We start from the raw sequence: 18045 nt of genomic DNA, 5'->3' as shown, positions 1-18045 counted from the left end.
TATAATAAAACAAATACAAGCAGAATATTAAGTGGTCATTTTTACTTACACATTTTAACAAGTTAATTCTTTTAGAGGAACATATCAACTAGAGGTTTAATATATCTTGGGGTTCAAAATGTTGTTACATTATTTAAATTAATTTCATGACTTACAGCAGCAACAAACTATGTATAAGTATACAATATCATTGCTGGCATTTTCCCCTACTGTGTCTTCTCTGCTGTGTTTGGCAGTCTGTGTCAGACCCTAGTTTGATTGGTAGAGCATCACTTTGTTCGTTGTCATGAGGTTTCTCTACTTTAATCAGCCTTCAGATTAAATGGATTTTATTGCACCTGGAAATAAATAACAGCATACTGCGTTTTTTTTTTTTTTTTTTTTCCTTAAAATAGATCAGACCTAAGCTGTGAACCAGAGGCATGTTTTAGAGCTTAACATCTTCTCTTTTGATTGGTGAAATCTATCTGAATTTGCATGAAGTATGCATATATATATCATAATTAAGCAAACATTTTTCAAATTAATTTTTAGCTCTGTTTAAATGATATTAATAGATCATTGCTATAGCTTTTAGGGGTTTACTTTTACTTGTGTGAAACATTTTTTCCTATTAATGGAACTAGAATTACATTGCATTTTATATATAAGGGATCAAAACAATTTATACACTATATAGCATTTCAGATTCTCTCTTAATGCTTATTTTCTCTTGAAGTATTTTTTAATTAATTGCTAATGAAGATCTTATAAGAATATGAATTGGATAAAGGAGAAAGTAAAATTAATTTTAGACTAATAGACATCATCTTTTCAATGCTGCCACCAGTCCCTTTAATTTGTTGATCTTCTTCTGACCTACTTATTTTACATGTTTTAAATGCTTACATCATAAGATGTTTGGTAAGTGCTTAATCATGTAGATAATGATGTGAATATAAAGTGCAGCAAGGTAAAGTAATGACATACTTTAACTGGTCAATGAACAATGAAAATCACCTTAGACCCTTCCCTTCCCGTATTCACTTACGTCATGACACAGAATGTATTCTCGGAGAAAACAGGAGAAGGATTGACTGATGTCATCTCTTTACCATCCAGCTCCAAACTGGATGGTTGATTTGTTTGTCGAAAACAACTTGAACATTCTTCTTAGCATCTCAGCTGAAAAAGGGCCAAATATTCACTGAAACCTGGTCTTTGCAGTCAGCAAATGGAATTGTTAATGACCTTGGCAAAGCAACTTCAGTGACTTGGAAGACATGTTACCAGATTGCTCCTGGTCAAGGGGAGGAAGGAAGGGGAGAAAGCAAGAGGATAGTAATGCACAAAGGGGCCTCAAAGGATTGCAGACATTTAAGGTTTATGTTTAGCTAGAGGGAGGCAGAATCAAGAGAGTACTGCTTTTTAATATAAAAACATTTGAGCACATTCATAAGCAGAAGAAAACAATGATGACAAATATGTTATAGAAAATGCAGAGAAAAGAATTATTAGCTAGAGCAAAGTCCCTGAACGCGTAAACCAGTGTGGGAGACCAAACACTGGGAGATGAATTAGCTTTCAACGTGAGGAGGGCAATGGCTCTTTCCATTTAGAACAAGAACTTCTAAGTCATTTGTTTTCACGTCTCTGTGTCTGGAGAAAAAAACAGTTGAGTAAATGGAAAGTCAAGATGGTAGGACCTGCCACTGGACAGAGGAGAATTTTTTAAACTAAATATTATTTTCATTCTTTAAGAGGAGATTAATTATGTCATAACTGAACTATGCAAGCAGAACTCAAAGAGTAAAATCTCCAAATATTTTATGGTTTAAGTTTATGAACTCTTCACACTTCCAATGAACACTTTATATTTTCTTTTGACTGAGTCCAAATGTTATCGAATGAGAATGGGAAAATGAGTTATTCACTGACATATGAAATGGAAAGAAATTGGCCTTGTATTTTTTCAGAAGTATTTTTCTAATACATGTGTTATAAAATTTTATTTCTTGATGCTTTCCTTTTTAAATTAATTAAAATTTCCTTGAGATGAATGACCCTTTTTTCTTTGAGAAATCATTTTTTGTTCACTAGGAAAGCAGTCTAATCTTCCCCAGACCAATTATGGTTTCAGTTGTTAATAGAATCTCAGTATATGTGGTCTACATCTTCAGGTTTTAAAAACACTTGTTTATCTCTAATTTATTTAAGTTTGTTACATATTTTCAGATATTATTTGTAAGTGTTTAAGCATGTATAGTCCTATTAATTGCTTGAAGGAACTTAGTAAAAAGCAGCATTTTTAGAACTGATTTAGTGCCTGTTTTGTGAAATGAGGGGATATATAGCTCAGACCATTTTCTCTGTGTTTATTTTGGAGACAAGAGAACAAGAGAAGTCATAAGAAAATTTTTCTAAGGCAAATTTATTTCACCTATTTGGGTTACTTACTAAAACTGTCTGTCTGATAAGAATGATTTCAGGATGGGAATAAATAATATTCACAATAAACTCTCCATGCAGTCAAATTGGAATTTGTTTTTGACACCATGGAAATACATACTCACTGCTCCTTCCCTTGGGACACACAGATGAGTGGATGGCACAAAGGCTATGACTACACAATGATAAAACATCTGCTCACTTTACTAGACTTTCAGAAATCAAATGATCTACATGGTTTAACTTCAACACAAAGCCTATGGATTGCTTGAATTTTTAAACAAAATAAACTTATCCAGACAAACTATTTTTTCATCTTAAAGACATTCAGAACAAAATGCAGGTGGGAATGATTACCAACTTGGGTTTTATGATTAAAATTCAAATGAGTTCTGCAGTTAGAGCACAGTGTATGTTCTTTTTAACATTAAGTAAAAAATGAGAGAATTATAAGAATAATGATAAACTAAAAATTAAAAGAGAATAGTATAACGGTAAATACCTACATTAGCACAGTCCTCTGCAAAGTTGAAAGGCTCAAATCAAACTACAGATATGTAGTTTAATTAAAGTTAATGGAAAGTAAATGCTTGCAAAACAATAACATTACCATCACCAACACAAGCCAACAACAGCAACAGGACGAGGAACAAATGTGGTGAGTCTGGTTTGTAGCACTTTTTATTAGTAGGCTGTGAATGGAGACTGCGAAATCAAATCCAAGCTCTTCCATCTGAGATCTTAGTCATGTAGCAGTCTTTTTGAGCCACTTTTGAAAAATGAGGATAATGTACTTTATAACCTGAGCTTTTGTGAAAAGGCTAAATGAAAATATATATTAGAGTATTTATTATAGGGACTGCCCTGGCGGTCCAATGGTTAAAACTTCAACTTCCAATACAGGGGGTTCAGGTTCGATCCCTGGTGGGATCACTAAGATCCCACAAGCCTCGGGGCCAAAAAACCAAAACATAAGACAGAAGCAATATTGTAACAAATTCAGTAAAGACTTTAAAAATGGTCTACATCAAAAAAGAAAATGTATTTATTTTAAAAGAGTGTCTGGAACATAGCAGTCATTCCAATACCTGGGTATCCTTTTTCTCCCTTCTACTCTTCTCTAAATGTCTTTATGTTGATGCTTCCTATTGACTCTATCTGCTAATGAATAAAAATCTTGTTTAAGGAAGTATGATCATCTTGATGGGCTTTCAGAGAAGACAGAGGTGGGCTTTCAGAGAAGACAGAGGCTCATCACCAAATCTAGGAGTAGGGACTCTGGGAGGTATGAGCCAAGAGTATATTGAGTTTTAGTCTAAGGCCCTATTTTCATGTATCACTTACTGATTAAAAAGTAATTTAAAAAATAGCTTGCAGTTGTCCCAAAGATTTTTGCATGGTTTCATATCAAAGGCTCAGCTCAATGTCAAGTTTTCTAGTCCAACCAATCTGGGATTGTAACCTTCAAAACTGATATATTATAAATCATAACTTCCTGTTTCACTTTATTCATGGCAACTGTCACCATCTGAAATTATCTTATTCATTCATTCATTTATTTATTATTTCAGTGTTTGTCTTCCCCACCTAGAGTGAGATGCAGTGATTTTACCTGTCTTTTAATAGATTTTAAAAATCTATTATGTGGTGATTAATAATGGTTGAATAAATTAACAAACTATCAATAATGAGTTTTCAGAGGCAGATAACCAATGCTAATGTATATTGTGCACTTGTTATGTGCCAAGGATTATTTTAAGCATTGTATATGTATTAACTTATTTATTTTTCACAATTTCAATCAGGAGGTAGGTACTATAATTATCCACATTTTATAGAAGATCAACGAAATGTAAGGAAAGAGTAAGTAATTTGCCAAATGCCCCGCAACTGGTAAGTGCAGAGAAAAATTGGAACCCAGCCTGCTTTAGGGCCCATAGGTTTAAGTGCTGTGCTGTGATAATTTTGTTTCTCCTGACACAGGGATGTTTTCTATGTTGCTATGGATATCTGCCTATAAGGTGGTGCTTATCTAAGATTGTTGTGTACTGAAACACATAAACAATAACAACTTATTTCCAGAAAATTTCACAATTAAAAACATGTGAACATTTTTTTCAGTTGTAAAGATGGCTGAGAAACAGCATTTGATAAAGCAAGTTGTGAGTTACTTTACCAAAATTTCTCTAAATTTAATAGTTTCTATAATCTCTGAGATCAGTTCCTAGTATTACAACACCAAGATGGAATAAGATATCATTCAACGAAACTTTTAGAATCTTACTGGAAAGAGATATATTTTGAGAACAAATATAGACTTTAATTTCAGCTCTGACATTTATAAGACTTATTAGATTTATATGAGTCACTTAATCTTTTTGAGCATCTGAGGCTCATTTTCCTGATCTTTAAAATGGTTATAATGATGCTTGACTTGTGAAGATCAAATGAGAAACATATAAAATGCCCAGCAAAATGCCATAAGCATAATGGAAGCTAAATGAAGGTTAGATGCCATGGCTTCCCTTAGATTCTGTATATTAGGAAAGAGTAAATTGTCTAAAACACTTCAATATGTATAGCTGATCACATATGTATTTTCTGAATCTTTTAGTATATTCATTCAATCAGTTATTGAGCTATACCAGAAATCAGACACAATAACATGTCTCAGGAAATTGTGAGCAGTATGGAACAAAACAGACAGGGCCTTTGTCCTCATGGAGTTTCCATTCTGGTAGGGAAGGAAAACATTTAACAACTAATCATGAAAAGAAATATATCATTATAGGTTGTGATATAATTTGAAAAAATAAAACAAAAAACCACTAGTTAAATTAGCAAAGAATGAGCTGAAGACAGAGTATTACTTTTAAGGTACAGCATGAGGTTAGTGATTCAAGTAATTAAAAAGACTGATGTGTCAGGGTGATAATGGCCCAGCAAGAGTGATTATGTTTGAGCTGAAGACCTAGGCTGAGATCAGATGGTACAGGTCTGGCCCTATCTTCCAGGTAATTAAACCCTATGTGGAAGGAAATAGGCAGCCAATGAAGCCTTATGAGCAGAATAGTACAAAACTTAATTTAGCTTTTTAAGATATCACTTTGTCTACTCTGTGGGGAATGGATTGGAAGAGGGCAAAACTAGAAGAGAGAAATCTGGTTGGAGGATAATGTAAGAGATTACTGTGGTGTGGGCTAAGGTGACTGCCGTCACGAGGGAGCGAGGACCTATTAGAAATATATTTTGGAGGCACTCTCTGGGGCTTGGTAACAGATGAGCTGGGTCGGTGAGGGAAAGGGAAGTGTTGAGAACGCCCCTTCCTAATGTCTTGCATAAATAACTGGGTAAATGGAGAAGCCCACTTATTGAAAAAGGAAAGAAAGAGCATAAATAAGGAAAGGAAAAAAATGAGCATGTTAATTTTGCAGTGTTTGAGAGTAATCCAGATGGATGTCAAATATTATTTGTTTTGTAAGCCTAAAAGTTAGAAAGAATGGTCTGAGCTGGAGATAAAAGTTTGGAAATTACGAACTTATCTCTAGGAGGATGGCCAAGCCAGGAAAGTGAAAGGATTGTCAAGAACATACACTGAAAAGTCAAAAAGGCACAGACTTGAGCCTTGTCTTTGGTTTCTTCTGGAAATTGACTCTGAGATAAGGATTCAAGTGTAAGTACTTTATTTGAAAAGTGCTGGGAACACTGGCAAAGGAGAAAGGAAATGACCTACGGGAGAGGGAGAAGTCAACATAACGTGCCTTATTCAAGCCAGCTACTACTCCAGAGCTTAATCCCATGGTGCAACTCTTGGAAATGAAGTAAATCACACACTTCAGAATTAACCCATGGAGGGGGCACAGGAACTGAAATATTTGTACACCAAAACCCCTTTACCACTGGGGACAGCTACTCCCAGAAAGTGTTAATTACCTGGCATTCTCAGGCTGTTCCAAGTGAGTTAAGGGGTCTTCTCTGTTTCTTAGGAAGTTGGATTAGCAACAAAGATATTATTTCTGATCAAACAAGAGCAGTTTTGGCTCATGAGGAAAGGTGAATGTTTGGGAAATTAGGTAAAATGCATGCAATATTTGGAACATATATATATATACCAAAAATGATTTGTTGTTTATATTTTTAAATTTATCTAGTTGTACTTTTGTTTTGTTTTGTTAGTCTGCTAAGTCTTTCAACCCTAGGTGAAATGAGCTGAAGGGTGAATGGGAAATGAAAAATTAGTGAATCAGGAGGAAGTGATATTGACTGTGTGTAGAAACAGAGAGATGGAAAGGGAAGGGACCCAGACTGTGTTTCAGATGGGTCATCCTACAGCGTATATGAAGGCCGAGGGGAGTGGGGCAGTTGAGAATGAGAAGTAGAAAACAGAGAGTGGGGAGCATGGTAGATTGAGGTCGTTCTTCCCTACTGTGTCTTTCTTTCCTGTGAGTCTTCTTTACTACTCACACAGAACACTTCCCTTCTGACACTTCTGGTCACCAAGTGTGTGGAGTTTTGTTTTCCCCACAACAATTTTCTGCAACACCACATGGGTGTCCTACATACAATTTGACTCAACTCTTACACTATCTACCTAGAGGTAGTGTCAAATCTTACAGGTTAAGGGCTCCGTCCTACAAGACTGCTCCCCACCACACACACACACACACACACACACACATACGCCCTTCAGACCCAGGTTGTCACCTGTGCTTCTGACCAACCAGCTATAGATCAGAGGTTTAAACGACCCTCTCCTTGGGTTCTGTTGGTTCGCTACAGCAGCTCACAGAACTCAGGGAAACACTTATTTACCAGTAAACACTGTTTACCAGTGTATTAAAGGATAAGATAAAGGATACAGATGAAGAGCCATAAAGGATATAGATGAAGAGCCAGATGTAGAGATACAGAGGGTGAGGTCTGGGAGGGGCCAGAGGGCAGGACCTTCTGTTCTCCTGAAGTCGGGGTGCATCACGCTCCCAGTGTGGACGTGTTCGCCAGCCTGGAAGCTCTCTGAATGCTGTACTATTAGGATTTTATGGCAGCTTCCTCGTGTAGGCATGATCAATTTTCCACTCTGTTTGTAAACCTCCACCCCTCTCTGGAGGATGAGTGGTAGTGCTGAAAATTCCAAGCTTCTAATTATGGCTTGGTCTTTCTGGTGACCAGCCCCATCCAGGAGCCACCCAGAGTCACCTCCTTAGAACAAAAGATGCTCCTAGTGTTCGTATCACTTAGGAATTTACAAGGGTTTTAGGAGTTCTGTGCCAGGAACTGGAGTACACAGACCAACAGAGATACATGTTCCTATTATCTCACAAGCAGGAAAAACTGGAGTGTGTTTGATTCAGCTGATGAAGATGGATTGACTTTTCATTGGAAGTGAGACCCCTGCATCATACCATGAAGCAGGAGAGAGGGAAGAACATTCTTAAAGAAAGAAGGAAAATATCAGGGATTTTGATAAATAAAGAGTCAGATTTTCAGAAGACATATTGGAAGTGTTTTGGAGACAGGGCAGGAGGAATGTCCGGGTAGGAGGAGGATGCGGGACAGTGGGCAGATGTCTGATCATCAGAAGGGCTTACAGTACACTGTGGGAGGGGAGGAGTGTACACAGGACTGGAGACAGGATGGATTCAGACTGGAGGGAGACTGCAGACTTGAGTCTAGCCCACTAAACAAATTTATTAGTAGAATAAAAATCATTTAAAATAATTATAACCAGCAGCTCTTTCTAAAAAATGTTCTCAATTGTGTATACACACATATGCTCATATACATAAGGATGGATCATTTAGTCATAGTTAAAATACTTTAGGTTTTTCAGAGGTTAATCATTTTTTTTTCAAGTTTAATATTATTTAAAAGATTGAAAAATGAAATCCTTTCAGATACCTCAAAAACAAACTAAAGTCTTTATAAAAGTTTTTAGGCTATTGAATATTTTAGCAATTTTATTTCTGTGTAGTCTTCTAATGCACATATAACCACAGTTGAATGAACTACTGATTTTGAAATACAGAGCAATAGTTAACAGAAGGTAAGTTAATGGCTATCGTTGTATAATGACCAGTTGAGTAAATCTCTTTGGACATAAAAGATAATAGATCTTACTTATTACCTTGAAACAACAGAGGTATAACCATAGTTCTATGCTTTGGGGTATGATTAATGAGCTCTGTCTTCAGTTGTATTAAGAACTGAGTGAAAGTTTAACTACCAAAGAACATATACATCACTCCAAAAAGAAGCTTCACTGTGTACAATTCCTTTGGAGACAGTAGAGAATCTTAAGAAAAATAAGCACTGAAAAGTCAATAGGTGGATGTCTTCTAGGGAAGGTAGTCAACTAATTGTGTAATGAATCACTGCAAGTTGAAAACTAGAAGCAAATTATAGATTTTTGAGTTTTAGGCAAAAAAAAAAAAAATTTGTTAACCAAATAGTGCACTCTGATCTGAATGCATAAATGAGAGAAATAAGACCGTTCAATAAAAATCCACCAGGAGTTATTCAGGATTTATATTTAGCAAATCTATCTCTTTCATATATTTATAAGTTAAATTTTAAAAAAAACTAAAAAATTAAGAATTAGAAAATAGAGAAAAGGAAAGATACCAAGATGTATTCTTCATTTTATATATTTTTTATTTTGGAATATCTCTGTACATTAAGATGTATGATCTTTTAATGATGTATTTTTGCCCAAATAGAATACCAAGAACAAAAAAGTAAAAATTTAATCTAGACAAATATCAACAAAGTATACTTAACCCTAATGTTCAGTCAGAATATTTTTTCCAGTAAATAGAGTACTTCTGTTGTGAATGATTGATTTTTACTGATTCTGCCACCAGATATAACAGCAATAAAACCAATTCAACTGTAATTTTAGTGAAGCAGCTCTCTGAAACCATTCTAATTCACAAAATATATAGTTATATCAGTTTTTTAAAATCTCTATTGTCTATATACACATAAAGTTGTCAGGAGTCTGAAAGTGTTATTGATACAGCCTCTCCTGATGCTTTCATAGGAAGGTGGCACCTAAATTTGTCTTTCAATACACTCTGCCTTTCATACGCTTTTAATCCTTAAAAGCCAATAGAAACCAGAAATAATAAAGGTAATCAAAACACCATGTTTATGACAAATCAATCATTTAATTATATGGCATTTAAGCAAAGCTAGGTCATTGATTCATTAAACACATAGAACCAAACACTAACCCAATTATTGATTCAATAGTGAAACCTTGACGAAATTTCTAGTGATAATGACCATTTTACTGCACACTTGCAACTAAGTGGAAATTCAGCTCAACCTCAACATGCCAGCTCAACCCTACTTAAGACAGGAGTGGGCAATAATAAAGTTAAGACTGGAATACTCTCCATGACTCATTTGCTTTTCTAAGAACTATCCATTAATGCTTATTTCATTCAAGAAACTATACGATTTTATTACTATTATTTTTTCATTTTAACTGTTATGGTAATGTCAATTTGGGAAATCCAGAGGATGAGAATACCAACACACTTAGTAATAATTGGTGATATGTTGCCTATTTACTCACTTGCTTCTATAATTTAATTCATAATGTATTTGCTTCCTCTACCCTATATTGTTCTCTGGTCTCTATTCAACTTATAGAATAAATTATGTGCTTACTTAAAAAAAATATTTGATTGATGATTGGATTTTGTATGAAGGATAAACATTTTGAAATGAACTTGTTTCAAGTGATTTACTATTAACCCGATTTGAAACCTGTTATAAGATATGAACGTCCAGGAAAGGCAGGTTGTTAACAATATGGAAACTGTAGAGAAATTAAATAAACAAGAGGAGAAAATCTTTGCTCTAGTAATCTCAAAGAGATATTCATCTTAGCTGTAAAAATCTGAGATTAGGATACTTTTCTGGTTTAGAGGAGTCTCAGTCTTGGTGGAGAGCTTTCAGTTCCTGCTATGTGGGTACCATGATGTACGCTCAGCCCTGAAAACACATGACCATGTGCACAAATTAAAAAACAACTCTTTCTTGGCAGTTTGTGCTCAAGCATAAGTGCTATTCTTTGCTCAGCTTCTTTCCCACCATGGAATCCATTCCTGCGCATATAACCTGGGAACAGTTCTCATTCTAAATCTCCTCATGTAAGATTTTTATCATCTTCATTTTTACTTAAGATATAATCCAGAAGGTGGCTAGTTTCAAACTTTTAGGACTCTCACTCAAATATTTTACAACATGTATTTTAGACTCTAGTGCCATAAATGCATCTAAAACTTTCAAGCACATGGGAAAAGATTCTCAACATAATATCCAGAATCCAGTTTTGTGCATACACATTTCAATAGGATGAAAGATGCCACAGAGATCAACAGTTCTAAAGGATGTTATTATGGTTAGAGCAGGCACAAAGCATCCAGTGTGCTAAACAACAACTGCCTACACAATTAAGTGGACATAGAGGGAGAGAGTTTTCTGCACTGACTGTCCTGTTTGGTTGAGGGGAGAGATTTCGGTCTGGGACTCTGACCAAGGCTTCCAGAAACTTCACCCTAAGGGTAACCATCTGTGCTGACTCAATTGGTCTCACCCTGGTGGCCAATGGTAGCCCAAAGCCAGGGTTTCTTGTTTCACAGTATTGGCCAGTGCAATGCTATAAATCTGAATTTGTTTCTGGCATTTAAAAAATCAGGAGATTTCACATAACCATCAGAATTTTTATATTCCATTGAGAAACCAGAAGCACAACAACACTAAGACCACTTTTTAAATTAAAACCATCAACTGGAGCTGAGTAGAGCTGACTGTTTAGAAGGAGCCGCTAACACTCCTTGGGGTTTCCCCTACACTGAGGCTGTCTGTTACCTGTACTACAGCCTGGCCTACCTCGCTCATTTACATTATGGCCACCACTAACAACCTGTATGACCCCTTATCATCCTTAAGTAAGTCTACTGTGACCATCTGCCGTTACAGGGCTGCATTAAGGGTTTTACTTCAAGGTCCCCTTCATCCTCCCGGGCCAGAAAATTCTCGTTTGTTTGCTTTGTCCTTAGGGAGTTGTATATGTCACTGATTATCCTTTTCTTCTCTGGGACCACTTTTGTCCAAGCATTTTTGCGTTATCTTAATGTCTTTCATATAATAAAGGGCAAATGAAACAAAGAGAGGTTTAAGCTATGTTTTAAAGAAATAATAAGCTGAAAAAATGACAAGTTCTAATGCCAAGAGTAGAGACTAACATACTGGCTGAGATTCTGAGCACGATGACATCTGTGCGTCCATGATGTCTGATCTTTATTTCTGTCAATATCTCAATATCTCATTTTTTGTGGCATATCTCACAAACCATGTGTTGAGAAGCATGTATAATATTAACCTCCTGTGCTCCCTATGTTCTATTTCTCTTGCAAACCTCCTCTTGCTCTGCCTTAAAAAATTGAATAAGTAAAAAAAAAAACAAAAACAAAAAAACCCACAAGGAGTAATGCAACAAACGTTAATTACTAAATATCCAGAAATAACAAATATTAACATTCAGTTTTAGTTTATATCATTATTACAGAATCATTTGATCACTCTCTCAACTGACTTACCTCCCTCTCTCTGAAGAATCACCACTATCATTAATTTGATATGTATGTTTCCAGTGTTAATCTTCATGTTTTTATTACAGAAAAATATATCATACTGTTGATTTATGGATTTAAATAAATATAAATTCTTTATAGCATATGCATAATTAAGCAAAATATTTTTCCAAAGCCATGATATTTTAATATGCACTTATATTAATATATATAGATTTAGTTCACATATTTATATTCTCTATAATATTTCATTAGATATACATTATATACATATACATACACACACATATATGTTTACCCTACTGATAGACTTTTTTTCCCCAAATATGGCTATAGCAAGTGTCTCTGGAAGATATTTTTCCATTCCTTTATTTCATTTGGTTTCAAGTATGTCTTGTAAACAGCATGAAACTGAGTTATATTTTTAATTTAATTGGATAATTTTTTCTTAATAGGCTATTTAAATGTCTTCATTTATTTTGATTTAGTTCTAACATACTAATTGCTATCTTCTAATTAGCATGTTTGTTTTTCTTCGTCCTCTTTTTCTCCTTTCCTACCTTCTGTTTGATTGACCAAGTACTCTTTTATTCTTTTTTTCCAGCAATTGGTTTAGATGTCCTCATCTTTTTCCATTACCATTAATTTTTTTAATGCTCATGTTTAATATAAGGTATCAATATCTTTGTTGTCTCAAATGCTGTGAATATCTTAGAGTGTTTTAACACTGAGCTCCCTAATTCTATCTTCCATATTCTTGTTTCAAAAATTTTGTATTTTAATTCCCACATATTAGTATTTTTATAGTCAACATTTATTAGTTTTATGAATGTATTACTATTTGCTTCCCAGATTAATTTCTTTGTCTACCACTGGCTCTCACATATAAAGACAGAATTTAAAATTAAAGACTTTCCTGAAAGAACTACTAAAGAACTACTATAGGAACTAATATGGTTTGGAAAAAAATATGAGGAAATAAGGAGTTTTAAGAAGGGATAGTGAACCAAGTAATCGGTTAATGCGTGTACTTTTTTTTTAGCTTAAGTTGTTATTAAAATGTTACTTTTTTATTTTATTGGGGTCAGAGTGAATGTATCCTTGAGCTTTTCCTCATTTTTGGAATTTATTAAGCTTTTTTTTGTGGTATCTCTGCCAGATATCTTCTGTTTGTCTTCACAAATTCATTCTTAACCCCCTCCTTCTGCTTTCTGCCACAGATGTGTGACCTATATGGAATTATATCAATGGATTCCTCAATTTTCTGGCTTCAAGTTGGCTTCGTCCACTGGGAAGCCACAGCAGGGGAATGGAGGAAAGAAGAAAAAAAGTAGGGTGTTTATTACCCAATTATCCTTCTGGATGTATAACATCTCCCTTCTCCTGTCCTCTGGGGCTTGCTGCTTCTAGCCCCGGGTTACTACAGAATTCCTTGTGGTTTCATAGACCCCACTCCCACCTTTGTAACTAGCCACTTTGTAAATAAACGCTCTTTAAATTATTATAATTTGAGTGTGGTATTTACTCCTGTTGGGCTAAATATCTTGTAATCCTTCTGGCAATTTTTTCGGGTGTTTGCATAGAAAAGAAATATATTTGTGATAGAACACACACATCAAAGATGTATACATAAAGTTCAACCTAATTAAATTATTCAAATCTTCTGTATCTTTATTTTTATGAATTTAATCTATTATACTCAAAGACCAGTAGTTCTGTGTTTAAATCTCCCTATGCATTTATGCATTTGCCCATTTCCCTTTGAATTTCCAGCTGTTTTAAAAATAGAATTTATTACCATATATTTAAATATACTGAGAGTCTTGATTCATAAATCCTTATTATAAACATTACTGTTTGACTTTTATTCACCTTGTTATTTCCCTTTATTTCTCAAGGGTGTGTAATTTTCTTAGATATTAATATTCATATCTTTTCTTTTTTCCTATTTTGACTTACATGTATTTTCCCAAACTCTTAGCTGGAATTTTAGTATCTTGTGTGTTTAAATTTGTCTCTTGTAAGTAATATATAATCTGATATCCTTAGATTCTTTTAGCAAAAATAATAACAACAACAACAAATGCTTATATAAGGTTTCAATGTGCTGGCACAGTTCTAAGAGCTTTTCTTATTTAAACTAATTGAATCATCCTCATGACCCTATGGGTGGATATGTTATAATCCCCCTTTTATCGCTGAGAAAACTAAAGCCCAGAGTTTTAAAACAATGTCAAACACTAGCAAGCATTAGACCAGGTCTCTACTCTCAGGTTTTCTGCCTTCAGATCCTGTTCTTAGCCACTATAATTCACTGATGCTCATAATAGCAAATTTAAATCATTGGATGGCATATCTGAATGTGTAGTCTTATGTCAATTGTATTGGCTTAGCTTTTCCTTTAGTTGAACAGAGACAAAAAAGATACAATATTTCTCTCCCTCCCATTTAAGATGAGGGATTTGGTGTGTTCTCACTCTCTCTCTCATTTTGAGACTATGTTAATTTTGTGTGGGTTTATAGTAGGAGAGGGTAGTTATTTTTAATAATACAATATTATTAATGTAATAATATTTAAATACTATCTCTTTCAAAAATTCATTTTTTGCTTTTATTTTCTCAATTTTTCCACACTTATTATTATTATTACTTATTCCAGAAGATCTATATTTCTGTATTTTGATGCTTATCTCTCATATATTCTTTGTTTGTAATAGGACTTTTCAGTGTTAAGTTCTTATTTCATCTTACATATAGCTTGATTATGTGTGTATGTAAACATCTATCTATACCTGTAGTCTGTATTCATGCTTATATACATCTGATACAACTGGAAAATATATTAATATAGGTATACATATAGAAATATACATATATTCTTATTTCTTACATATTTAATAATGAATTCCCATTGGCCTTCACATATAAACTATATTAAAATGAATATAGAATTCTCAGCTTATAAGCACATTTTCTCAAAACTATGTTTCTTACAACCAATATGTTTTCTTTCAACATTCACTATTGAAAAAGGGAAGTCTAACATAGGTCAAGTTTTTTATTTGTATGCATTTTTATTTTGAAAATTTTATGCAAGTTAAGATTTTACTGTAACTTTTCAAGTACCTTAGAATCATGGGTTTATTGTCTTAATTACATTAGAAAAACTGTGATCTTTTTCAGATGAAAATCTTGGTTCCATTTTTAAGGCAGGAAAGCTTTTACATACTTCTGTCCAATTTATTCTGGATACTTTTTCAATGTCCATATGTTAAAGTCTTGTTCTTACATTCTAATTCTCCTGTAATCTTGATTATTTATTGATAGCACTCAAAAAGGGTGTGTGTGTGTGTGTGTGTGTGTGTGTGTGTGTGACTTGTGTCCATGTGTCTATAAGTGAACTGTGACCCTTAGTCCAAACCTTGGCTCCTTTGCCTCTTGACAACAGGTTCAGTGAATCTGATACCTTAAATGCACATTATATGAACCTAGTAGACTGCATATTCTGACATATTTGACTGGTTAGGTTAATACATGTTAACTCAGAATGAATTAATAATAGATCATAAAGCATGTATATAGAGAAACCATTCTCCACAATAGCCATTAATAAGGTACCTGGCTAGACAAAGAATGAGTGTCATTGCAAGTATACTTTGTTTCTCTGCATCCTCTCTTCTCAGGTCCCAGGCAATAGCTAGTCCTCAGGGATACTATCTAGAATAATGAAAGTACAGGTTTTTTTAGAATGTAATTTATGGCTATTGATTCAGAGGTAGACTCATCTTTCCTTCTTACCCCCCTATTTGATGTAAAACATATACGTTTGGGGTTAAGATACCGATGACATTTTTTTTTTTTTTTTGCTAAGTTAAGGCTTATATACATTGATCCCTTATTTTCACTGTGTTCTATAATGTGTGTTGTCTGTTTCTTTAGAAGGAAAATCTAGAACATTTTCTGTCATTACTATATTTCTTAAGTGCAACTATTTTTTTGTCCACTACTAAGAAAGTTTTTTTTTCTGATATGTAACTAGGCAAATCTTGAATTTTTGAAATTATTTGAAATTATATTTTTAGGTCCTAAAATATGACATAGAATTAATGAAAGCAGAAGATGGCTGTCATACATCAAGATATAGGGAGCCATTAACATAACATGATTAATCGTCTTTCATATACACACTTAGATTTCAATTTACACCAAGTTGCAAATGAAAGTCTGTAATAAATGCAGACCATGGGGAAAATGCTGATTGAGCTCAGTAAGTAGCTTTTGTGCTTTTAATCTTGTTTACCATGTCATGCTAAATATATTGGAGCCATAAAAATGATTGGGCATGACATTATATAAAAGAGACTTAATCAAATACTCAACATTTAACTTAATTAATTTTATAATTTTCATATATATAAATTAATGCCTAAGAGACTAAATATAATCCAGTATATAAAATTCAGAGATATTTTTGTTGAAAAAATAATGCTCTCACTACCCATGAAAAGTGTTATTATTTGACTAAGAATGCATCCTAAAAAATAGATTGCTGTTCAATGTGTGTCCTGCCCAGTGGTCTCTGCTGTAAGTTTTTGCAAGTTTTCTAACTGGTATATGCAAGGATGAACCTTATACTTTTCAAGTATTTTTGGAATTTTTTACTAATCTTAATTCCTTGTCCTTATTCCTTAGACCCAACCTCATATTTTAGTCATCTCATTTATTCTTATCAGAGCCTCCCCACACATGCCCTACCATCCATTCAATTCCTGTACATTCTGAAATTCTTAAGCAAGCCACACTGCCTCCAGGAAGCTGTCAATCATTATTCACTGTTCCCTTCTACATCTAAACAATATCACTCATCCATTCCATGCAATTTTGCTAAAATAACACGTGGTGGTGTTACAACAGTAATACATACAAATAGTTATTTAATAAAAACTCGATTGATAATCTGTTATTTTTAAGTAAGATATTGAGTGTTTGTGCAAAAGAGTGATTGTAATGATGAATCCAAGAACCCAATCTAATCTGGAAATAAATAATTGATAATACAATTTATTGGAGCCAACTGATTTGAGTTCTAAATGAGGTAGAAAATCGACACAGCAAAATAAACTACCAACAAACAAAAAGCAACCTACTGAATGGGAGAAGATATTTGCAAATGATGCGTCTGATAAGGGGTCAATATCCAAAATATATAAAGAACTCATACAACTCAAAAAAACAATCCGATTAAAAAATTGGCAGAGCACCTGAATAGACATTTTTCCAAAGAATAGATACAGATGGCCAACATGCACACACGAAAAGATGCTCAACATCACCAATCATAGGGGAAACGCAAACTGAAACCACAGTGAGATATCACCTCACACCTGTCAGAATGGAAAATGTTTTTTATCTAAAAGACAACAAAAAACAAGTTTAGGTGAGGATGTGGAGAAAAGGGAATCCTCATGTACTGTCCATGGGAAAGTAAATTGGTACAACCACTGTGGAAAATATTATGGACTTTCCTCAGAAAATTAAAAAAGAACCACCATAAAATCCAGGATTCCACTTCTGGGTATTTATCTGAAGTAAACAAAAACGTTAACTCAAAAAGATATATGCACCCCAACGTTGCACTGCAGCATTATTTACAATAGCCAAGATATGGAAGCAACCTAAGAGCCTATAAATAGATGAATGAATAAAGAAAACATGGTATATATCAAATATATACATATAATAAATATACAATGGGTATATATACATATATGTATATATACAATGGTATGTATACATATATATGTAAAATACAATGGAATATTACTCATAAAAAGAATGAAATCTTGCCACTTGTGACAACAAGGATGGACCTAGATAGTATTATACTAAGTGAAATAAGTCAGCCAGAGAAAGACAAATACTGTATGATTTCACTTACATGTGGAATCTAAAAAAACAAAACAAATGAACAAACATAACAATACAGAAATAGACTCATAGATACAGAGAACAA

The sequence above is a fragment of the Eubalaena glacialis genome, chromosome 12, assembly GCF_028564815.1.
Source record: "Eubalaena glacialis isolate mEubGla1 chromosome 12, mEubGla1.1.hap2.+ XY, whole genome shotgun sequence".
In the NCBI taxonomy this organism is placed as follows: domain Eukaryota; kingdom Metazoa; phylum Chordata; class Mammalia; order Artiodactyla; family Balaenidae; genus Eubalaena; species Eubalaena glacialis.
This window is presented reverse-complemented; position numbering follows the sequence as displayed.